This window comes from Sturnus vulgaris, chromosome 2, assembly GCF_052056855.1.
Source record: "Sturnus vulgaris isolate bStuVul1 chromosome 2, bStuVul1.hap1, whole genome shotgun sequence".
NCBI classification, from domain to species: Eukaryota; Metazoa; Chordata; class Aves; order Passeriformes; family Sturnidae; genus Sturnus; species Sturnus vulgaris.
Genome location: NC_142244.1, coordinates 24,582,933 through 24,608,004, shown reverse-complemented (window position 1 = coordinate 24,608,004; position 25,072 = coordinate 24,582,933). Strand labels below are relative to the sequence as shown.

Genomic DNA, 25,072 nt, shown 5'->3' with positions numbered 1-25,072 from the left:
TAATTCTGTGGCCACAGCAGCCCTACAGTTCAAATATAAAGTGGGACCTATGGCAGGAGACCACAAGAGGAGAGGCAGGGTAGGAATGCAAGCGATGGGGAAAAAAAGAGACAACGGTTAAAACAAAAGGAAAGATAAAGAGTGACATGGAGACTTTACTTTTCATTTATAAAAGGCTTCAACTATCAGCTGGATTGCCTTAATGTGTCTCCTAACCAGGCTCCCCCAACACACATACCCCGTATCCTTTGGTTTCGCTCTTTGATACTGTCACATGCTCTTCATTTTACAGCACGTTGCACTCATTCTTTGCCTTTAAACTCCAAGGATTAAAGCAACTGGATAAAATAAATAAATAAATGAAATTAAAAGAGCTGACATATCATGCTGTTGTTGGCAGCCTTTGATTTTCTTCCAGAACAAGATCATTACTTTTTTTCTCCAGCTTTGAAAAAAAGCAATGGACACACAACAGACTCCTCATCTTATAAATTCTTTTATCACTTGTGGGCTGTGCTAGGTGTGGAGAGAGGTTGAAGAAGAAGAGGCTTGTGTCTATAGTATAGGGAACTGTGAATGACTGTGAGCTTAGAGTCAGGTAGCACCAAGTCTAGTTCTGGACACGAAATGTCTTTTTGCTGGAATTTCATATGAGCCCCAGGACAGCAACTTCATGGTCCTCACTGAAGCTTAGAGGGTTCTCTCATATAGAAGCAAAGAAGATTAGGGCCATCCTGATGAAGAGCAACCTCAGGTGTAAAGCATTGAGTCCCAGATAAGTATTTCACAAGCTTTCAGAAGGAGACACATGGCCACTGTGGTTTCTTTGGTGCAACCCACTGCTATAAGCATGAAACTTGTAACATGAAGCATGAAGAGCTGATTTACAGAATTTGGCACTGGATCTGAGTCTATGCCAGTTTGTAGGTCTTCAGACCCAGGAGTTCTTCTGACAAAAGGTTAGGTCCATCCAGGAGCTTTTCCTAGGCTTGAAGCTGAGCTCAAGTTTGTTGAGTCTCTGCTACTTTGGAGCAGACTGAGTTGCCCCTCCCCATGTACAGCTGCAGTGAGGATCAGTAAATCTGACACGAGCTACTTGGGAGCCCGCTAGAGGCACATTTCCCACCATGAAATTTGGAGGATATGTGGCTGTTCAGATCCAGCCTTATTTGGGCTTTGAATGTATCATAAATCTCTGGCACTGGGTGATGCTTTGCTGTGCAAATGAAGTCCAAGGAGAGCCAGGAGCAAAGAAAACCTGTTTGCACTCACAGTTCCAGCCTGACTGAATCATAGAGTGACTATAAATAAGGAGAAGGAAACTGCTGCAAGGAAGCTGATTACTTGAAATTGCTTGTTCCTTTCCTTTGCTCTCTCCGGGATGGTTCAATGCATCATCTGTTTGTTTTGGACAGTTTGGAAAATTTTGCTACATCCTAATGCAGAGTCACTTTCTGGCTGTGGTCATGTCATTGTTTTCTCAGCATTACTCTGCAATGTTGCTGAGGATTTCTAAAGCTACCTCCTAACCTAAACCCCTGTATTATAGTATTGGTAGTTATGTGTTTGTCCTGGGCAGAAGGCAGCAACAGATGACAGAAGAGGCATTCAAGATCTTCTCCAAACTAACTTGAGCAAATAAGACATGCAGATACGATGACGGGACAGTTGTGCTCTGTGCAAAAGGCTCTGTGTGCATCCTACAAATGCTAAGCATGTCACACAATGCTTTACAGTCAACTCTGATTGTGTGCTCTCAGTCCTCCTCTTTCCAGGACAATGTAATCCCTTGTCAGGACCTCTTATCTCATCAAGTGTGTTGACATAGAAGGGGCTCCAAGCCTGTGGAACTCAAAGACAATGCATTCAAGATCACTTCATGAAGGGCCAGAACTGAATGATGAAATGAGGCTGTCTGTGGCTCTCTACCATGTGTTGCTCTTTCCAGACAGCAAGCCTACAGTTCCATTTGGCAGGCTGGGAGTTAACAGCAAACATCGTGTTCCCAGCCACACTGGCTGCACAGCTGTACCAAAACACAAATCTGTTTTCCCAGCAATTGTCCAAACTGAGTCTCCCCATGGGCAGCTCAACCACAACTAGAGAAGCAAAGGTAGAACATGTCTCTTGCTTTCAGCTGCCCCCTGAACTCATGTGTACTATTGTCTTGGTTTGAAAGACAGGTATGGTCTAAGGAAAGGCAGGAGCCCCTTTTCTGCGATGCAGAGTGCAACCCCCCTCCCTTTTAATTATTTTAGGTCCAATTCAGACACCTTCAGGCAGGAGATATGGGGATAAGAATAACAGTTCTTTACTGGTATCTAACAAGGCAGAAAAACAACAACAGCTATAAAAATTGGCAACAGAAACAGTCTAGCTCCACTCCAGTCCCTTCTGGCCGCAGGCCGTCTCCCTGTGCTGTTACCGGTGCTGTGGGGGCAGGGCAGGTCCCGCGCAGTTGAAGAGGGCTGGGTGATGGCGGCCGCGGCCCAGGGGAGAGAGGGGATGGGGAAAGTGACTCCCCCCTCACGGTGTCGGTCGTGGTGCTCAGCAGAGTGTCCGGAGGTAGTAGGGTGAGCTAGGAGAGCAGCAGAGCGATGTCCAACGGCAGGGAGTGTGGATCTCAGTGCTGGGATGGCAGGGGAAGATGCCAGAGCAGAGCCCAGGTTGTCTTCCCACTCCACGAGCCAAGCGAGAGAGAGAGCCCAGCTCCAGACCCCCCCGTCCCACCTTTCCTTTTCCGGTTCCCCCCCCCCCCCCCCCTCCCCCTCCAGCCACCCCCCTACGAGAGAACATTATCTGTCGTTTTAAGGTGTAGCCACAATTACTTAGCATAACAATGGGAGAAAATTCCACTGAAAGAAAAGGGCTTAATTCAACCTCCAACAACTGTGCAGCTGTTGGTTTAACCAGAGACTTAATTAGGTTAGGGTGACCTCTAGAAGTGTAGCATTTAAGAGCAAAGTAGCAGAAAGTATTTTGGATACCACTGCAAATAAGAGTTTAGTTCAGGTGTTCTGTACTGCTCCCAGAATTTGCACATTTTGGAGCTCTGTAACTCTCCATCCTCTTTTCCGCCTCGCATAGGCTAAAGAATCAGCTTTTATGTGATGGAAATATTCATGGAAAAGGATGTGTTCAGTACTTAAGCCTCCAAGCGAACAGGTTAACCTGTGCTTCTCTGTATCATTTTATAGGGAAAGGTTCACAAATAAATTCTTCTGCATGCTCATAGTTTCCCCTCTCACACCACCACAAGCACTTGCCCTGCCTTACTCTGTGCAACTTGTCCCACACAACCACCGCCCTCCACATTATCCTCACCTGCTCTCATTTCTGCTGCCAGTCATGGGAATGGGAATGGCCTTCCCTGAATTTAGTGATCCTATGGATGTGTTTGTGTGCATCTTCCCAGTTGTGAGCACACCCTGCTGCACCCACTCAGCGTGCTCATATTGCTGCCATTCCCCATTCCCCCACCTGCACTGGCTTACAAGTGCTCTGCCATACAAAGTCACGAGCACTGTCCTCTCCCCTTCACTGGTATTTATTTCTGTGCACATAAGATGGCCATCCCTGGGGATTTGCTTCTGCATTTGCCTTTGCAGTGATCACAAAAAAAATGAAGAGGATATGACAAATATTAACCTGCAACTATTAATATGAGCTATTCCTACAAGGTTCTGCATGGCGGCAGTTGCAGAGAGAGGTCGTTCTGATGTCATTTTGCCACCTTTCTGAAAAGCCTCCTAAGGAGACACACAGAGCTGTAAAGCATTTGCAGAGAATATGGTGTGGGAAACAGGAGGGGGCTGCTGCCCAGGCAGAGCTTTTGTTAACGTGTGAGAACTTGCTGATACAGTCCAATACTGGGGATTGCTAGGCAAGGGCTTAGATTTGGAACCTCAGAGATTAAACCCAGCCAGCTCCCATCCTGACTTATTCAGGCAGTGAGGAAGATCATCCAGCTGGCTGGGACCATGGGACACAAGGAGGAAGGTTCTAGAAGAACACCAGTTGTTCTTGTGTTTGACACCAATTGCAATGGACCCACAGCAAGTGGAACACATCTGATTTGCTTGCTACCCCAGGATTATCACCTTGAATGGCATTTTGTTCTCATTGTGAACCTAAGTGCAGTCTTTTCTCTCTCCCACACTGTTTTTCTGTTCACAAAACTGGTCCATCAAAGTTTTGGAGTTCAGTCACTAGCTGTGAAAGTGCAGAGATGTGCTGCTTGCTCATTTGTTGACCAGAGCAAGTGATAGCCTCCAATGCAGGAGAAGAAGCAGTTAAACACCAGGAAAGCGGCAGAAGAATAAAAAGACGGATGTGCTGACAGAGCACTGTAAATCACCAACTCAAGGAGGAACCACAGAAAAACATAAGAATGAAATTCTCCTCATGAATTCTTCTGGCTGTGGTAGCACAATGAACTGTTGTCTTCCTGCAGCTTCTGCACAGAGGATTATGGTCCTTCTCATTTCCCCTGCTGCTGGAGGTCGGCTCCTGAGCATGTATCATTTGTTACTCAACCCTCTGCATGAACAGGAGATGAAGCAGCAGTCTGAGGCAGCAGTGGCACATATAACTCCAAGTGGCTTGCTCAGCAATACCCACATCACATTTAAATGTGTTTCACTCTGACCAGAAATAGATCAGCAGTGCCAAAGATGGAGCTCATTTCATTTTCCTCAGCAGACAGCAAACATTGTTCCTATGCTACTCTCAAACTAAGCTATTCTGCTTCGACCTGAGAACAGAGTCAAGACTACAGCCTGTCATCCTACTGATTTTCCCACTGCAACCGCCTGTCTAGCAGACTGCTGAGTCTCCAGGATGGACACTTACCCATCGAGGAACTGGCTCATCAGAGGGTATTTCCTCTGAGTCAGTAGGCAGTCTCACACAATCACTGGAGTCTCAGCCATCCAGGATTTAGACCACTGTAATTTTTATCTGGAGAATCAATGCTTAGATACTTGCTGCCTTGGGCGTGATTCAGCCTCTTGGTAGAAGGGAATTGCCCAACTCAAGCTGTGTGGAGAAGACTGAGCTTCCACAGCAGTTTTTGAAGCTAGAAAGCAGGTGATGTGTCCCCAAACCCGTTTTGTGCCGTGCAGTAGAGATGGAGGATTCTTGAGAAGACATACTCAAGGGTGGTGATTATTCTGGTAGCCTGAGACCTGGGACATCTGCACTAATTTCCATACTCTTACAAGCATCCTGCATGAGCTGGGGTCTTGCTCAGACATCTACCTGCCCAGACATCTGAGGCATGCTTAGCCAAGGAAGGATTTATACCAGACTCTGACTTTCTACACAGTCATCACAGAGAATTAGATGTTTCACTGAAGCCTTCTCCTGGTGCTCTGGGGATAACCTCCTCTTTCCTCTGACTCAGTGAAGAATCAAGCTATGCTACCCATAGACAACAAGTGACCTCTGTCCCTTCAGCTAGGATGAAGCAGCAAACAGTGAAGCCTGGTGCTTGCAGGCAGTAGGGGACTGAGCACAGGCTCTTTGCTTCAGCACCCTGGAGCAGTGAGGGCATGTCATGTCTTTCCAAAGTGTTTCACCAAGCATTAATTATTCACTGTTATTTTTTACTTTGTACAATTTGAATTTAATGGGCAGAGTAGTGTCTGACTTGGGGTGAGTTATGGTATGAGGTGTGATCTTTTAGTAAATGCTCTGAAAGTGAGACCTCCCAAGTTTGCAAGCAGGGCCTGGGGTAATAGTCTTTTCTCAGCAGCATGACAAAATCCTTTTGCCCGTGCCCACACACTGGCTGGCAGCTCCACTTTAGCATGCACCACTTTGTTTCTTTCTCTTCAAAGACTGGGGGCATTTGTTGTGCCAGACTAACAGGAGTGATGTTATTTGTGAGACTTGATTGCTGGAGTCAGGGTAACGCATGAACAGATTCAGTAGTGTCACTGTGTCCCTACAAGCTACTGCTGACCCTCTAGCCCAGTGTTAGAGAAGCCTGAAATATTAGTTACAAATCTGACTTGTCAGGGCCGTGTTCTGCTGTTGTTACAGCGTGCAGCACCCAATACAGGGGAAGTTATCACATGGAGGCGGTGGTGGGAAGAACAAGAATATGAGAAAAACAGAGAACTGTTAAAGCATTGTCACTGTGTCATCAGCAATTTGTTTGTAATCAGCTTCAGATTTTCTTCCAGTGCTTTAGGGCTTGATAAGTACTTGCTAAAAAGGAGTAATTTTTAGGCCTCCAGCTGTTCTTTACAATCTGTTTTCTTCAGTGAATCATTACTTGCTTAGTATTTGCACTCTTTTATTGGTTAACTGAATGTCATGCTAATTGTTGCCTTTCTCAACAACAATTAACTAAAATACTGGTCAATTTTTTTTCAGGTAATTTGTTGGAATTTTTTTTCCACCTGAAATAGTGATATGTCAAAATGGAAACATTTCTCAGAAACATGTAGGGTTTATAGGCAGTGATCTTCAGTTTTTCAGGTCCCATATTTAAATTTCTGGTGAAAAGGTGACACATAGACAGGGTCAAAATGTCCAGCCGCTTTATGAGTGAGCATCTTGTGTGAGATGTAGAAAACTCCAGCTAAGCGTTTGTATAGAAATCAGGCAGAGATTTGTACCTGTATCTTGCATGTACCAAACAACTTAATGACAAGACTGTTATCTGCTCAGGAGTGGCTCTTTCTTGCAGAAAAAAAGAAAAAAAGAAAAAAAAATTAAAAGTCTCTAATAAAACATGGGAACAGATTACAGAACTTCAAAATTTATCGTGCACTGTTTAATTTATTTTAATTATTTTGGCCAGTCCTATGAATAATAAATAGCTTGCAGTCTGGTAAGAATCAGCCTTAGCAGTTAACAAATTTTCATGTGACACCCAGCAAGTTGACAAATGCTCACAACTAACAAGTGTCATGAGAACATGAACCACAGCCATTCAAACTCAGCTCTTTTGTTTCTATAGATGTTAACCAATTCCTTTTACTCTTCTGTTCACCTAAGACGAGCAAATACAGTATTATCCACCAATACAGAAGTAAAATAGAAGCCCTTGCCAACTGCAGCTGTTACCAGACCTCATGAACCTCACAAAAACGATGACAATGTCAGAGTAATGGGTTTCTTGCTTTTATGTGTCTTCTCTTTGGTGCTTTTGGTTCTTAACCTGAATCACCATTGGTTCTTTTGTTGAAAATTACATGCCATTTGTCATAGATGGGGTGGATATATTTGGAAGCAATTTTGAATGCTTCTTAACAGAAAAAAAAGGAATAGGTTTTATTTTTTTAATGGGTAATTGTGGAGAATCTACACTTGATGTCAATTGTAGTTACAAAGTGCAGTCTCAGATACTAAGAGATAATCTTTTGGGTCTTAAAAAAAGTCTTCAAACGGTTGTCCAGCTGTGGAAAATAAATGGGGACGATTTGATTTTAACCATGACAATGCACAATCTGGCATTTTTTGAATCAGAAAAACTTGGAGCCTGGAAATTAAACTGTCAGTACTAAAAAGTATGAGACTGTGAAGACCAAGAAGTGTTTAATCAGTGTTTTAGGCTCTCAAAATGTGCAGGAAACATTGTCCTGGAGGAACAAAACTCTACAAACCGTAATTGCAGTGTAAGGACAGAGGAAGGTGTGTGTGTGTGTGAGGGACAAGAGCTGGAAAGACAGATGGAGACCAATAAAAGAAAAAAATTGTTTGCTTTTTCCATCTAGTAATTCAGGAGAGAAAAGTCTTACTTTCCCTAAATCCTGTTCAGGGACAGAGCAGAATCTGCCACTTCAAGCAATGCTGACCATGTGGCACTGGTGCTGTAAATGCACAGTCACACATTCTCTAGTGTAGACAAGGAAAGGCAAGCACCAACCCGGACTGCAAGGGCAGCAGTGGCATCTCACTGTTAAACATCATCACACAGACAACCATAGCTCTGAAAGACACCCTGACTCTGCATTTTTATCGAACGCAGAATCCTGGGACTTCGCTTGGCCGTTATTGTTGTTGTTGTCTCTGACATCACTACACATTCTACAAGACACATTGAGGTGATGGAATGTGCCCAGGGAAGGGCAACAAAGCTGGTGAAGGGTCTGGAACACAAGTCCTATGAGGACAGCCTGAGAGAGTTGAAGTCCCTGAAGAGGCTCAGGGGTGACCTTACCACTCTCTACAACTGCCTGAAAGGAGGGTGTACCCAGGTGGGGGTTGGCCTCTTCTCCCAGGTAACATGCCAAGAGGAAGTGGTCTGAAGTTGTGCCAGAGGAGGTTTAGAAATTATATTAGGAAACATTTTTTTACCCAAAAAGTTTTCAAGCATTGGAACAGCTGTCCAGGGAAGTGGTGGATTCACCATCCCTGGAGGTATTTAAAAGACGTGTAGATGGGGCACTTAGGAACATGGCCTAGTGGGGGTTTGGCAGTGTTAATGTTTGGACTCAATGATCTTGGAAGTCTTTTCCAACCTAGACTGCTTTGTGAACCCAGCAGTACCCCTGCACAGGCTGCAGCTCTATCATTCATCCAAGCTTTACTGTAGCAGCATATTGGACAGTAATGTTTGCTCCAGCCCTAGGGACAGTGATCGCATCTGCTGTCTAGTAGGATGCCCAGTATTTTCAGTGGACTGAAACCAAACAGTATCTCTGTAGTGATGAGCTATGTTTTGCCATTACGAACTCTAAATGCATATAAGGTTATTACAGCTCTATTCTCTCTGGTCATAACCTTCTTTCCTTCAGTCTTTCCTTCAAGCAACAGAGTAGTGCAGATTAAGATACCTGTGCCCAGGATATTGTGGTGTTACAGGGTCCAAATATTGATGTGGTTTTATATCGCTCTGCCACATTTTATCAAAAAGTCTTTAAAGTCTGGTGAATTTGAGGATACCAGGGTGAATTGAAGGGGCAAGGGCTGAACCTGAGATGCTTTGCCCATGACTGGTTTAGACGCAGCTAAACCTGAGTGATGCCCATGTTTCTTTCTTGCACACTCAGTTATGTGCTGCCTCCCCACAGCTTGTTGGCTGTCACTTATGATCTGAGGCTGCAAACCGCACATTTGTGTATGAATGCAGCTCCCCACATGTGTGTCTGATCAGCATCTGCAATTGATGTCAGGGAGATTGTTATGGTGCTGGGATGAAGAACTCTGGTTTCAGGTCAGAATGTGTGACTCTGATGTGACTTTGTTTTTTGCTCTCCAATTGTTTGTTTTATTGGTAAAGCCCTTTCCCCTCATTTGCTCCATCCCTGTCTCTCTGTTTGTAGAGGAAATAAGCGGAACTGACACGTAAAGGTGCCCTCAGAGCCAATTTGCAGCAACTGGTAAAGATCACACTGTATCCATCTGAAAATGCTTATCCATAGGGAGCTGTCTCTGAAGCTGAATGTAAGATAGTGTTTTAAAGAGGTAGCTAAAGCAGGAAAAGACACTGTTTTAAAGTAGAGAGGGGAAGATAGTTCAGAAACAGCAAGGTTGTCCTTAGCCCCTCACCTAAGCCTTCTCTGAGAGCTTAGAGTTTATTTTTCGTTTAATTTCCATATACTTTTGCACTGCTTGGTTTTAATTCAAAGAGCAGAAGCACTGAAGTATTGCTAGACATGCTGTATTAGCAACTCTTCTGTAACCACAAAGTAGAGAGACATGAACTGATAGCTCTAGACCATGCCTTCCCAGATCCAAATCCCATGGCATTTGATCTCCTGTTTGAGGTTAATGGGTTTGCCCTTTTTATGGTTTCCTTTGGATTTTGTGGGGGTTTTGTGCTTTGTCTCTGTGTAAAGCTGAGACCCAGCTGCAAAGTTTGGTTCCAGATTTTGGCCCAAAATATTATTTCTTTTGCCCTATCTACCTAGCCAAAGTAATTTAGAGTTTTGTTGGTTATGCCAGTTGGAAGAAGAAATTGGCAATGAAGTCGGTTTTCTCTGGCAAGGTCTGTTTGTTCACAAGAATGTATCAAGTCTTGCTTTCTGTTGTGCAGCAGGGTACACACAGTCAGAGCTGTTTCTTCATCCACCACTCCAACTGCTTTGCAGAGAGCATCCTGATGTGAGAAACCTTCTCCCTGGATTTCATCTGCTAGGTCATCTCTGTTGCTCTTCAGTGCTTCCCTCTCTGCTAGCTCCAGAGTGCTGTCGCATTCTCTACCCTCACTATTCTGTTGCCATTTGCATTTCCAGCTAGGTTTCTGAGCAATTCCAGGCTCATGTGCACTTCAACTACTATGGTGACAACCACAAGTAGCTTTAGCAGAGCAATTAAGCCTATGAGTTTCAGAAAGGTTTAACTTGTGTCCTTGGGGCAGTTAGGGATTATATTCTAGATCACACCTGATAAGCACCAATGGGGCAAAGCATTTGCATTTTTGTGGCTTTAGGCTGGCAGGTGATGCAAGGTTATATCAGTTGTTTAGGAAGAGGCGTGTGCCTTCAAGTCACCTGTAAGGCTTTTATTCCTAAGAAAAAGTGTCCGATTCACTATTCCTTCTGTGGGCTTCTATCTCCATCTCTTCCTTGCCCCTTATGTCTAAGTGTTATAGAGCTATCTTTAGCTGAGCTATTGATTAATCCAGCATTAATCATCCTCCCTAATTGTACTTTGCTGTTTTCTCTCCCTTTATCCTTAAATTGGTCAACTGGGCAGGGGGTCTAGAGGGCAAACACATTCATTATGTTACCAGCAAACAAGATATTATTCGCACTGCAGGGGACAAAATTAAATTTACAGTTTCCCCTTGTAGATGTCATAAACTATTGATTTAAACCAAGAGGGGACGCAGCAATAGAGCCAGCATATTGGCTATGTCGCACTGTTCTCCTTGTGTTCTGCCGGGGCTGTTTGCTGCCAGTCCCTGTGTGGCTTTCTGGAAAAGAGTGGCTGGGACAATCAGGGCAATGGAAAGAGAGAGGGAGATTAGGTGGAGTTTGTTTGGTAGGTCCATGGGGGGATTATTTCAGGCTGTTTTCTTGTTTCTGGATTTAAGTATCTTCCTTTGGTGCCACTTTATTCTATGGAAGGGACCCCTTTCAAAACCTACCTTTGCTTATCCCACACATTGTCTTCATTCAGCTTTCCCTGCCCATTTTAGGGGATCTAGAAGGGGCCTCTTCAAGTGCTTTGCATACCACTCCACCTCTGCCTAAACTTCTTTCACCATGCTGGACATGGCATTTTACCCCTGTTAAGCCTCCTACTTCTTCACCATATCACAATTTCCTTGTGGGAAGGATTGTTCTTTCTTCCCATACATGGAGCAAGGGAAGAAGGAAAGGAAAGGACTCTATGCACCATTTAGCCCATTTAGCTTCGTAACCATACTTAACCTGCATGCAGTACTGAAGAGACAAGCTAATGGCTGGAAACTTCACCAAACCAGAGTGCCTTTGCAGCGCACAGCTAGAGTGAGCCCTAGCAACTGGCAAATTGCTAAAGCACAGCATTTGGCTCTGTGCTCTCTTCCCTTTTCATATCATCTCAACTAGGCTGGAAACACTCATGTGGTAGGAAGCCAGGAAGGGACGTGTAATGTGTTCACACAGGAGAAATGTCCTACCTGGGTAATGGTTGTCACCAGCAGACCCCACACTGTGCCCCTCCGCTGCTGCCAGGAATGGTTTGAATGGTAGGAGCAGGCATGGGGCCAAATGTCAACTCAGTGCTTGGTGACTTGTCATCTATTCCACGTTTAATAATGTTAGAGAAGAATTTAGTCCCTCCTGTGCTGTAAGCCAGTTCTCATTATTGGTTAATTGGACTAGAGATGCAGTCACTGTTGAAATCTATTGTCAGGAGCAACTTGTTTTATTTAGTGTAGGTGTGCTGCTTATATCCCCCTGATATGAGAGGGTCAAAGGCTGTAACTAAATATACCATTTGCTTCTTCCCATCCTTTCCTGGGGACCACTCCAGTTAAGGTGTATCCTGGCAAGTCTGATCTGGCTGCTGACCAGGGATAAAATCTGTACATTGTCAAGACAGCACATGGATTTTGTCACTTATCAACATGAGAAACTTTATCACTGCTCTGTGACAGCAGCCAGAAAGGTGGAAAGATCTGGGTGGAGAAGTCTTTCCTTACCAATCTCTGCCTTCTTGGAGCAGTAGGGAATCTGACTGAGTCTGCATGGAGAATTAGATGCAATATTCTGCATGCTACCTGCAATGGGACCTAATCTAACAAGTGGTCACAGATAAGCACTGGCTGCTGAGATCTGATGTGAAAAGCCAGACAGAGAAAGATGTGTGCAGTAACAAACTTTTATGAGCTCTGGGATATTGACTACATAGACTCAAGCACTGTCTCCTCTCATCTTATCTCTTGCTTATCTATGTGTCTACCCACTGACCTCTCTCTTCCAGCCTATTTCTTTAATCAGCTTGAGGACGCAGGAGAATATTTTGTCAGAGAGTATTTCTAACTGCCAAACTCAGTTTATTTGTATCTCACTGAAAAATAGACCGCAAGAGGTGAAATGCCATAATCAGTTGCATTTCTGATTCCCCAGATCACTTGTCCCTAAATAACTATGATGTGCTTTGAGGACTGGATACAAATTTAATTATGTTATCACAATTAACCTGCCATCTTTGTATTTTACATTTTTTCGTTTTTCTACAGCTACAGAATTAACTTTAATTTTGAGCCGAAGGCTTTGTTGTCAATAACTTTATCTGCTAGTTGCCAGCTCACCACAGAATTCTTTCAAGCACATAAAATGAGAAGGCACAAAACATTTTAAAAATTGAGGACAGCTTTATTTGCACAGTCTCTCCTCTGTTCATTTTCAGAATGGCCTCCTAGACTTTGTAACAAAAGTCGTAGACTTTGTAACATCTTATTAAAATTACTCACTGCCACAGCAGCCTCACCTACCCCAGACCTCATGAAGGGTGCACATCAGCTCTTTACACGCTAGGTCACAAAGTGGGAGTTTGGTACACCTGTGGGTGAGGAGTTTCATTTAGTGGGTGTGAAGTTTCCTTTGGTGCTGATGTTTAAGAACAGATGAGGAAAAGCTGTCCCCTGAGATCATTTATGTATAGTTGATTCTGCTGCAGAGTTGGGGAGTGTGTTTAATGGTGGCCTACAGTCATTTCCAGTCCATTTTATTGATTCTGTGAGAACCTGCCATGTCCATTCTCCCTCCTTCCTTGACACTGTGTTTCCTAGGACCATCAAAACCTTTCTGATCAAGGAAAACCTTCCTAAGTGGGCTCCATACATTCTGCAACCTTGCAGTACCTCTTCTGGAGATAGCCAAGGATCACATTAGGGCTTGCACTCCTATTTCTTCTCCCCACAGAAGACGAGAGTTTTAAATCCTTGATGAAACATTCAAGCTGCAGTGGTGGGCGCTTTTCAGCTCTGGGGTCATCAGTCCCCACCCCAGTACGTTGGCTGATATGGGGGCTCCCACCTACCTCTGTCCAGAAGACTCCCAACTTAAAATCATAGAATATGGAATGGTTTGGGCTAAAAGGGACTTTAAGGATTATCTAGTTCCTACCCATAACTCGGTACAGCCAACTGTGAAACAATCTCATTTCCATCACTTCTTCAACAATATTCTGGGCTTTTTTTCTTTAAACAGTAGTTTTATGTGCCATGTTGAGATGTTAAAGCGACTTTCCTCCCACTGTGGGCAATTTAAGACTCTAACATGAGACAACTAAGCTGTGGTGCCATTAGTCAGTATCTGCTTTTTCATATGCTATATCTTCCTCTCCTGCCTTGCCTGTTCTTCAGCAAAGGCTTTTTCTACCTTTCTCCTTCTTCTGTGCAAGCCCAAGTATGAAGCAGAGCAGCTGTGTTCTTTCTGCCTAGCCCATGGGTCTGAGCATCTGGATGGAAGTGCTGACACTTCTCTTTTGTACAGCACAGAAAATGTACCCTAATACCCTTCACTTCGAAGGAGAACTGGAGCTGATCCAGCCTAGGAAATCTGCTTAGAATTTCTATTTTCCTCTCCTTGCCTGCTGTCACCAGAGAAATCCCAGCTATATCAAGTGTTTATTCTGGTCCTTGCCTTGTTGAATTGCTGGGGAAGGTGATTCAGGAGAAATTTGGGTCCCTGCCAGTCGTTCAAAAGCCAATAGCAGCAAAGGTAATTGTCACTCACAGCACTTGAGCCAAAGTGTGGGCATGGGCCTGGGACCTTTCAAGAGCCCTTGAAATGTCATGTCATGTGGTTGTTCATGGGTATTGAGGGGTCACCTGGTTTTCCCTATCTGCCCTTATCCATGAATGTTCCATGGAAGTTGTTTTGTTTCTTTTATTTTTTAATTAGACATATAAAGCTACAGTCTGAGCTAACCAGAGATGACTGTAGCTCACTTCCAGGAGCTGATTTTAGGCTTCTTCCCTCTCTACATCTGTCTCTGAAGGGTAGGTGCCCCTCCATGGGCCTGCACTTCTGTCAGTGCCCTCCATCCTGGCTGTTTGTTCTGCAGTGGGCATTGTGTACATAGGAATTAGTACAGCATATGGCCATCACTGCACACTTCATATGTTGTTATCACATTAGAGAGTCCAGCTACTTGCCCCTGCTGCAGCCAGGGGAAACTGGTGGCCCTGCCCCTGTCAATCAGTCCCCCTAATCTCTCTGCAAGCAACTTCATGGTCGTTTGCAGGTGTTTCTGAGATGTGGGGGTAGAGCCAAAAGTTTGCAAGGGATTAAGCAATAAGGAAGCAACCTGTGGAAATCAGCTGGAAGAAGGGACAGTATAGAGGAAATTGAAGAGAGAGGAGGAGTTCACGTTTGTGAATAGAGTAAAAAGGCAATAAAAGGAGATAATGACTTGAAGGAAGAAATAACGGACAGCTGTGTTTTGTAGGAGACATAAAATCAACAATCTCGCCTCTCTCAGCTATTAAACATCTCTCTGACTTTGTTTAAAATCTCAGATTGTAGTCCCAGGAGTCAGGACTACATTCAGAGTCGCTAATTGTAGGCTGACCTACTTTTCAATCCTGTTCTTGTGGCTTTAGGTTCTCACTTTTTGAACTGTAATGTGTTATGTGACTGCTTCTCTGTGCTAAGTGAAACAACCGTGACATAATCCTCTCTGCATTTGGATATTGGTACCCAGTTTCTATATGGCCATCCCAGTTCCTTCGCAGGAAAATTCCCTGACTTTTAGAGGGGCATCCTTCCACATTTTGGGAACAACCTGTACCTTCAGAGGTGCACAGAAATCCTCTGGTTGCATAAGCAGATGTGTGCCTGGGAGTTTCCAGCCCATTCACAACGGGTTCCTTGGTGAGAGTGTGTCGCAGAGGGGAAGGTAAACAGCAGGGTGAACGGACCAGCTCTTCTTGTGCTACGCATTGGCCTGCACACACAGAGATCTGCCAAGAAGCTTTAAGGGACTGATGTGGGACAAATCTCCCATCAGACCTTTCCAAATTTAGCTTTCAAGCCACAGCTGTTGCACACAGAAGAGAGAGCAACAGCATCCTCCTTGAAATCAGAAAAAAGTTTCAGGGGGAAAGGAGATTTGGAGGTCTTTTATCCAAGTCCCTGCTCAAAGCAGGGCTAACTTCAACATTAGATCAGCTTACTCAGTCAAAATTTGGAAATCTCCCAAGACAATGATACTTCAACCTGTCTTGGCACCTGTTCCAGTGCTGATCCACCCTCATTATGAAAATGTTTTTCTTTTATGTCCAACCAAATATACTGGGAGCCCAAAAGTGCTCCACATACAGCCTCAGAAGTGCTGAGTAAAGGGGAATAATAATTTACTTTGGCCTGCTATCTAGACTCACATCCTTGCAGCCAGGTATGCATTTAACCCTCCTTGCTGCAAGGGCATGCTGCCACATTCATTTTCAACTTCTGCTCGCTGGAAACCTTTGGTCTTCTTCAGAGCTACTCCCCAGCCAGCAAATCCTCATCCTTCGGTGTTGCACTGAAGGATGCAATAGAGATAATTTCAACAGGTAGAAGACTTTGCACTTACCTTTGTTGAATTTCATGAAGTTGTGTCATCCCATTTCTCCATGTCCTCGGGGTTGAATGGCAGTTCTGCTCTCCAGTGAGTCAGCCACTACCCTGAATTTGGTTTCTTTCCTGAAGCTGTTGATATCTTCTGTACCATCATGCAGATTACTGGTGATCAGGTGTACCCTTCTTTCTGATTGTGCGGAAGAAACAGAGAACTTTAGGGTGCTTCTGTTACTGTGATTTGCAGTGTGGAAAGGGAGATGTCCTATCCAGCCTGTGAGGTGTCAAATGTATGATAATTCTTCTGTCTTGAAGAGGATGCAAATTAAATAGACACAGCTGAGAAAGGGCAGAGGGAAAAATGAGACATGGTGATGTTTTGACCTGCTTGAATTGATATTTCATGCATTTCCAGTGCTGAGAGTAGAACTGTGTTTGATGAGTATTAGGAAAACATGGTGAACATGCCCTGGGCTGCCCAATTCACTGTGCTGTGATATTATCTAGTCTGCAGATAAGCTGGGGAGCTCGTTTTTCTCTCCCTCCCTTCACATGGCTTTTTGTACCCAGGAAGTGCTTATCCTGAATACTTGTGTCAGGGAAATGTCTGGGATGGATGTTTGTCAGGCACTGCCAACCCTGCTCTTTGGAGGGCTTATGTGAGTCAGTGCATGGCATGTCCCAAGGCTGTGAGCTACCCAGGAGGCAGGACCCCAACCCACTTAATTCCCTCCTCAGTGAGCACGGTGTTTCAGCTGTTGGACAGATTAGGGAAGTGGTAAAATCTGCTAATGCAATAATAGTAATTAATAACAATAATGGGTTATTTTAAGGTATTTTGGCATGATTTATTGGGCAGAGAGTACTGTAGGTGAGCAGAGACTTTGCAGGCGAGTATAAAAAAGCAAGGTGACTGGGCCCTAAAGTGCACATCTGGGCATGATTTGGAGAGGCGATTTATTGACACCATAAATGACGGCTTTTTCGAGCAGCTTGTCTTGGTGCCTATGTGGGAAGACATAACTCCTGATTTAGAGCTGTGTTCAGTAGTACTTACTCTCCAGATAGAACTCCTGGAGTATCCCTCCTGGCAGAGAGCAGGCAGCTAGACTGCTGTGAGCACATGTGTGTACAAGACACAGGGCACACACCCAGTTCTGCATGGCATCCCCTGGATTTCCAGTCCCTGTGTGGTCTCTTACAGCCCCTGACATCGCTGGTGTATGGTGTCCACACCTTGAGCAGCACCAAGAGAAGCCTCCCCTCTGCTTCAGTGCCACATGCAGAGGCTGGTGCATCTCAAAGGCAGCCATGCAGCTCTGCAGCCCTCTCTCTCTCCTACCCTGGCAGCAGGAGGGCATGTGGCCCCAGCTCAGATCAGGCCAAAGCTGTCAAACCACCACGAAGATTTACCTCCACTCCTAGAAAAAACTGTTTTTGCAGGGGTGAAATGTTAAAGGCAAGGGAGAAGACTGTCCTTTGCAGCACTTAGTTGATATTTTCATTGTTCTCAGTGATTTTTGTGTCAGCACAGTGGTAGGAATTGGCCTCTACTCTAGAGCCCTGTCTGGGCAAGCGGACATCTCTCAGTGGGTTTCATTACTATTATTATTATTATTATTATTATTATTATTATTATTATTATTATTATTATTATTATTATTATGCCTGAAGCATATTAAGAGCCTGCCAGGACTCAGCACTCCCTTTCCTGAGGCTTCAGCCACGTCAGGGGAAATATCAGGGAGCGGGTGGGGTGCGTGGGCAATAGCAGGACTTCTCAGAGGTGTGAGTGCCGAGGACATGACAGCATCACATCAACAAGGGCCAGCATCACATCAACAAGGGCAGGGGGTTGGCTCCTCATTAAGTGTGCCCCCCACATGGCATGTGCAGGATAGGTGAGCCTCAAGCAGAGCAGCAGGAAAGCTTGAGGAGAAGGATGACAGCAAATGTAAGGCTGAAAGGCAAAATAAATTAAAGCAAACAAACAAGAAAAACAATCCTTAAAACACTGGATTTGGCTTGGAGTTCATCACTGCCTTGATGTGTGAGGACAGAGGAGGACGGTGTGGAAAAGGAACAGAAAGGATCCACAGCTGCATGGCAGAGAGTGGGCTTTTATTAGGATTCATCAAGCCCCTTTTAATGAACGGCCAAACAGCCAGGAGTCAAATGAAACAGTAGGCAAAGTGTAAATGAGAAGAAAGCTGAGGGGAGTGAGAGGAATGGCCAGGGTGCTGTGGCTATGCAATGCCAGGAGCAGGATGAGGGGAGCCACAGGTGGGGAATGCAATTAAAGAGCTGAGCCAAAGCCAAGAAGCTGAATCTCTGACTTGTGCCGAGCTGTTTGCTGGTACTGAGCATCCCTCTGGGATTTTTAATTCACCAAGGCAGAGGGGCCCCATCTGTGGGCTGGGACAGGCTCATGAGCTTCCTCTGCCTGAGTAGGTCTGTCCTTTTCAGGGGATGTTGTGCAGGGATTGCTGAATTTTCCCGGGAAAGGGGGAAACCCCCTGGATAGGGACTTTGACTTGTAAGGATTCACATGTACTGGACTTGTGACAAAGTATTTTAAAACTGGGGTGTGGAAATTTCGTCTCCGTGAGGAGGGAGCTGTACCTCCAAATGTCTGACACTCCAGTACCTCAGAGCAGCAGCTCTTCTGGCATCGCATGCTCATTTCTGTGTGGGTTTTTGCTGATGAATGTGATACATGCATACAAAGTATTTTGCTATTATTATTACCCAAAGTTATGGATCAGCTTGAGAAACTCAAATGCAGTAAATCACTGGTACTGAGGTAGCATTAGTCTCAGGGCTCTGAAGTAAATAATGCATGAAATATACTGACAGCAGTGTCTGGCAGATCCTTATAAACAGCATCTCTAACGAATTCAGAGCTGCTAATATTGCAGGGTTGGATTTGTGGGGAAAATGCTGAAATCTCTCTGTGCTCAGGCGAGATGATGCAGATGGGCAAACATCACCTCCTCCTTACCCTTCAGGATCAAGCAAGTGATTTTAATGACAGTTGAGAGGGTGGCAGCTACATATCCAGCTGTGAGGTGGACTTCATGGGCAAGTTGCTCTCCCTTCTTCCCTCTTGCAAGGTGAAGGTGCTGAAGGGCTGTCTTCAGCCTCTTCTGCCTTCACCCTGGTGTGGAGTGCTGTAAGATGCTCAGAGAGTGCTCCAAGCATGCTAAGTACTATTATTATTTTTTTTAATAATCGAAAGACATCCAGGGAATTACAGACCTATGAGCTTTCTTTCAGTTCCAGCCAAACTGATTGTGAAGCTAATTAAAGACAGACTAGTACAATGTTCGGCTAACTATAACATGACAGGGTCAATCCAGTATGGCTTATGGAAAAGAAAATTGTACCTTTTTGAGCTGCAAGTGGGTTTTGTTGTTTTAGGGGTTTTTTAAGTTTAATAAAATAAGATAAAGGTGATCCCCAGCAGACATAATGTACTTTGATTTTCATAAAACATTTGATAAGGTCTTTCACACAAAATTATGAAGGGAGATAAATAGCCATGGGCAAAGGGGCAAGGTCTTGTCACAGTTTAAAACCCAGTGGATTGTTAATTAGCAAAGAATAGTTTCTCTTTTGTGTGGAGACAAGCTAATAGTGGGAGTCTGTTCACACTGTTGGAGGTGTTTAGTCTGCTCTGTGTGCCATGGCTGGCAGGATGGTGCTTTGATGACAACTCCTTGTTTGGCTGGTGAGAAATGCAGCAGAGTTGCCAAAATCCACAGGAGATGTTAAGAGCAGGCCCACCCCATTGCATCCTCTGCAGGCTTGATGCCTGGGCTATGGAGATCCAATGGGACCCTCTCCCAGGACTTGGCCTGGCTGCTCTGGGGTGTCCTTCCAGGAGCTGGTCCTCCCCCAGTGCCCCATACCATCTTACCAACCAAAAGCAAGCAGGGGTTGCCATCCCAATGAGTCAGTAGGATTTAAAGGTGCCACAGGGACAGAGCAGCAGGATGACAGATGAGCTATAACATGGATGAGTGTATTGTAATGCAGACTGCAAGAATAGTCTCCATTTCAGCTGTACAATGATGAGCTCCCAGGCTCCTTGGAGGGAAAAGATTGGGAGTCACGGTGAGTAACTCGATAAAAGCTTCTTCAGTGGGTTGCGTCAATTCCAAAAACGTGGAAGATGCTTGGTTGCCTTTAAGGGGTAGGGAAACAATAGGGAATACGTTATAAAAAATGACATTATCTTGAACACTGGCTACACCCTTGTTTATGAAAATGTGTATAATTACCAGAGGACCATGAAGCATGGTTAGTAATCTTGTGAGATTTACCTACAAGGAGGCAGTCAGTTGGACTCAACAGGGTTTTCTTTTTCAGTTTAGCAAGCTTGCAAAAATGCCATTTCTCCCTCCCAGTATCTCTCCCATCTTCCTTCTTGCCAACATGCCCTCTACTGTCCCTGAGCTCAGGCTGGCTCCACTCAATCCTGGCCCTATCCAATGGGAGATGGCAAGCAGCGGCCATCCACAGCCTCCCTGAAGAGTCACACTAAAGGCTTATAATTGAGTTATTTACACTAATGAAGAGTGCGGTGAAAACTGATCAGTCCCTCCTTTTTCTGTCCTCCTGTAATACTAGAACAAGAGGTCATTCAGAGATGCTAATGGTAGCTTAATTTAGATCACATGAAAGGAGACACTTATTCACACAGCAGGTAGTCAGTCTGTGAAATCCACACTGCCTCCTGAGGTCAGAGAGTCAAACACTGCAGAAGGACTTGTCAAGTTCCTAGGTAATTTTTGGAACAAATAACTGTTGTTACTGAGGATGCAGTAGCATCCCAGGGACCCCCATCAGGAAGGACTCACTCTGCATAACACAAGGCCTGCCCAAAGCAGGAGCCAGCCTGACTTGGGTTGCTTTGGTCTCCATAGCCAAATGAAGATTTGTTTGGTCAGATGCTGGGGGCTTGATGGTGAAAGAGCTGCACCCAAGTGTGACACTTTTTGTTTTCCTGCACCAGTTCTGTAGCCCCAAAGGCAAGGTACTTGGCTCCCTTCCTTTGGTGTAGTAAGAGTACTGTTTTTCAGCTATAAATCAGTGCTGTTCACTCTGATTTTAAATGGGTGAGGGAGGACCAGAAAGCCTACAGCTGCCTTTATCCTGGAGGAATCTTCCCATGATCTGGGTGAAGCTTGGGTGAATTGCCTCAGGATAGAGCCTCATCTGCACTTCCAACCCTTTTTGTGGATGTCTTCAACACAATGTCTTTGGTCTGGTGGCTTTGCCACTTCTACAGTCAGTTCTTGGAATGCTCCTGTCTTTCCATGTATTGCCTGTGGCATTGTAAGCTACTTAGCAAGTCTGACTGGATGTAGGTATTGGTGAATTTTGCCTGTGGGCAGCATAGGCCTGTGGATAACATTGAAGAGCCTTAAACTTGTGAAGGTGTTTAAATTTACCAGCAAAAACAAAGTGTAACAGAACAGGGAAGAATAATTTCAAATCCATCCCTGTATTCATGCTCTGTATTCATGTTTATCTGACCTGCAGTTCAAGAAAGGTCTTTAGCCCCAGTAGGTTTGGGACTGAATCTGTTGTTACTGGTTTTCCGCCTGCTCATAAATTTAATTCAAGTCCCTCCATTCCAATTTTGACAAGAGGTGTCCAGGCTCAGTGTATAAATCGTTGCAGGGGATTGAGACAGAACACCAGCATTCCTTGCATTGTCTTTTCACTCTTTATTGCAAAATGGCTGTAAGCAATAGGCTTTTGAGTGTGTTTTCTTGTAGCTAGCTGTAGAATCAACACAGTATGTGTACAGTAAAATTGATCATAATCCACTTGAGGGATGGTGTTCAGAGACTCTCACAGGCATCTCTCATTTCAGCGTCATCACAACAGCTCTCCAACTATCTCACCTGCTTTTCTCCTCGCTGTTTGTTACTGCCTCAGTAGCTGGCTGTGTTTAAATATGTCAGCCTGGATTTTTTTTCCCATCTTCTTGTTTCCTGTGTTCCTCTAACAAGCAGCTTGCAAAAGAACAAACAAGCAAGGCAGGAGCGCTCCAAGCAAAAGGGGTGTTTTGTGTTTGATTTGAATACATACATATTTTTCTTGGTTGAAACTTGTGATACTCATCAAACACATGCAGGAAGGCTGTGAATTAAGACCTTTTTCTTCCTTTCTGACAAACACACCGTCTAATACAAGCACCTTCTTATTTTCACTCGATGTCTGATTCTGTGTGAAGCATGCTTTCTCTCATATCCTCGCACACACGTTTGATAGTCTCATCCTCACTCCTGCTCTGTCGTGTACACAAAACCACCTTCTCATCTCATCAGACCCTGGCACATGCACACTCCCACAGGCGACATAAGCACACACGCACGGCCACCCACACACTTGCAAAGGTTTTATTATTGCAGGGAAAATTGCTCTCAAATATATGAGACTGGATGTAACTATGCAGAGATGGGAAGAGAGGGAAGCAAGGCTGGGAAATTGTGTAGTCCCTTCACTCTTCGGAGACTCACAGAGAAGCACTGCTCAGGTGGAAGGGAGAACATGTCCCCAGAGTCCTCATCCCATCTGTCTGCTGCACAGACAAGCACCAAGCGTCACTTACTCGCCTGCTTTCACGCACAGACTCTGACTACTCTCCCTGAAAGTTTCTCAGTCGCCCTTTCTCATGCATCCTTTCCTCTCTTTTTTGACTGTCAGGTCCTGATCACATCACTGTCACAGTTGCTATGATATCAGCATTTTCTGACAGGTGTATATGCTTCTGTCACTCCCAGCAGAGCTCTTTAGCACCCAGCCTGCTGCTAGATCTGAGCCAGGGCAGCACTACTAGAAAGCACCGTCAGCAGTACCTCATATAGCTACATGCGGAAGATAAAATCCTGATAGAAAACAGCGTGGTTTGGGGGGATTCCGCTTTCAAATAAAACAAGTGTTTTCTCTTTATGAAGAGAAAAAGAGATTCACTGCTATTCAGAAAAAGGAGAAACACTCTGGGCATTGCTCTTGTGAATTCCCAGAGATCTTCTCCCTCATCCTCTGAGGCAGGCTCTGCATTTGGCCTCCTGGAGTGGGCTACTGTATGGAGGGCACTAATTTCAAAAACTGCTTCAGTTTTTTGGAATCCCCAACCTTCCAGTGCAGCCTGAGGCACTGAGTCCTTCACTCCCAGCTGCCTGGTGGAGTTGGCCTCTCCTGATGGGAGTAACAAAATCATATAATCTCTGATAGTGGGGACCATGGATGTGCTTCAGACCGAGTCAGTGTAGGCTCTTTGTTTGGGAAATGGCCACACACCTCTGCAGAGGCTGTGAGAATTTCAGATCGTGCACAATTTGGAAGAAATTTCAGGTTTTCCAGTTACTGTAGCAGTGGCTGGTAACTTTCCAGCAAAGAAGTGCTGGAACACAGTGTTCCCATGGCCCTGCTGGGCTCAGCTGGTATTTGTGTTTGAACTGGCACCAGGAAAGCTAGGAAGTGAAGAGATTATTAACAGGGAGCGCAAGAAAGAGGAAAGGTGTTTAAACAGTTCCTACTTTGCATGTCTAATTTGAGAGCTACCCTTGTGTAGTTCCCCAAACAAGCGCCCAAATCCAGTGTTAGACTTATCAGAAGCTGAACTCGTTAGGCTTTAGCACACTCTAAGATAAGGACCTTGCTTGCATAAGGCCATCAACCACTGATATTGACTCTCCAGGATGTTTTTAAGGCTATTTATATCACAATAAAGCCATTTTATTAGCATCATCAATCAAGAGACACCACATTTTGGCCTGGAAATGATTCTGCTTGAGTTTCTAGAAAGGAGAAGGGTGAGTAATTGTGGGATGCATTATCTTCGATCTCATTTGAAATCTCCTAATTGAAACCACATGAGTGTAGTTTAATGCATATAAAATAGATGGTAGAGCTGTTGCTAATGTACCTATGGTAAGTACAACCTTCTAGTAACCAGAGAGGTACAGACTGTTTTTTCAGAAAGTAACATAGCTATGGCAGGAGCTGTCCCTGTCCACATCGGGATGAGAAACTGGTTCCTGGCACATGTTTCAAACTGAAGCTTATGCCCCACGCTGGTACCACGCTGAGCTCGTGGTGCTCGGCATTCAGCTCAGCTGTCAGCATCTGCTGTTGGGTGCCTGCCGATCTCACTGGCAGCATCAGAGGTCTTGACAGGGCAAATCTGCTCCTGGGTAGGGCTGGAGTCTGTGTATGGGTAGCTGAGAGCTGGGAACTGAGTTGTGGTCAAGGGGCATGGTAAAGCTCCCTTGCTCCTGGCACGTGCACGGCTGGAGTTGCTGTTAAAGTGGAGAACGGGATGTTTACAGCTCTCCTCCAGGGTTTTGCCAGCCCCTGTACTGCTTTTCTGCTATCAGCTCAAGGAGAGGGAGCAGACTTGGAGAAGCAGTGATTACTCAGGTAAGGAGAGTGTAGCTTAGCGCTGCCTGTGGGGGCCTCTGAGACTGAGTAATGGCAGGGTTTGAAAGATGTTACAGATATTTGATAATTAATTGGCTGGGAAATCAGTTTATTTTAACGACTCTAGTTAAATAAAGAAGAGAGCTAAAAGGGCTGCACTTTCCTGCGGTGCTAAACTACTTTCAGGGACAGAGAAAGCCCATTACATGTCTACTTTTATGCCAACAGGGACTTTCTTGTGAAGGCTCTTCTGAAAGATAGTTGAAATCTTTATCTCCCCTGAATCCCAGCAGCTTCGGTTTAAGACAGGAAAGCCTGAAGGGTGGTTTATTACCAAGGATCCATCAGGTAGAGGGGACGGGGGAGCGGAGCTGCTGCTGTAACCTCATGCTTCACCTCTGGCCAGATACTTACTGCAGAGTGGTTCCAGTTGTGGTTTATCACTGTTTTATACTGCTCTAGTGGGAGCAATGCATGTAGCTCGGTTAACCTCACTTGTCTTTCCTAGTACTGTCTGATCACACACACACACAAGGTAGAGAGAACACTGGTAATAGTCTAGCATAAGTAAGTAATTTTGGGTGCCCTTCCTGCTTATCTTTGGCTGTCGAGGACCAACCCTCTTTTCTTAGCCTAAGGAAGAAATGGTAAGTGTGAAGTCAGAGAGGGGTTGGTGT

At 44.8% G+C, this 25,072-nt stretch overlaps 1 protein-coding gene across 8 annotated transcripts in view; it reads left to right on the top strand.

The window, feature by feature from the left end:
- The window catches only part of LSAMP (limbic system associated membrane protein), a 999,229-nt gene that overhangs the window by 797,521 nt on the left and 176,636 nt on the right, over positions 1-25,072 (top strand). The window lies entirely within an intron of this gene.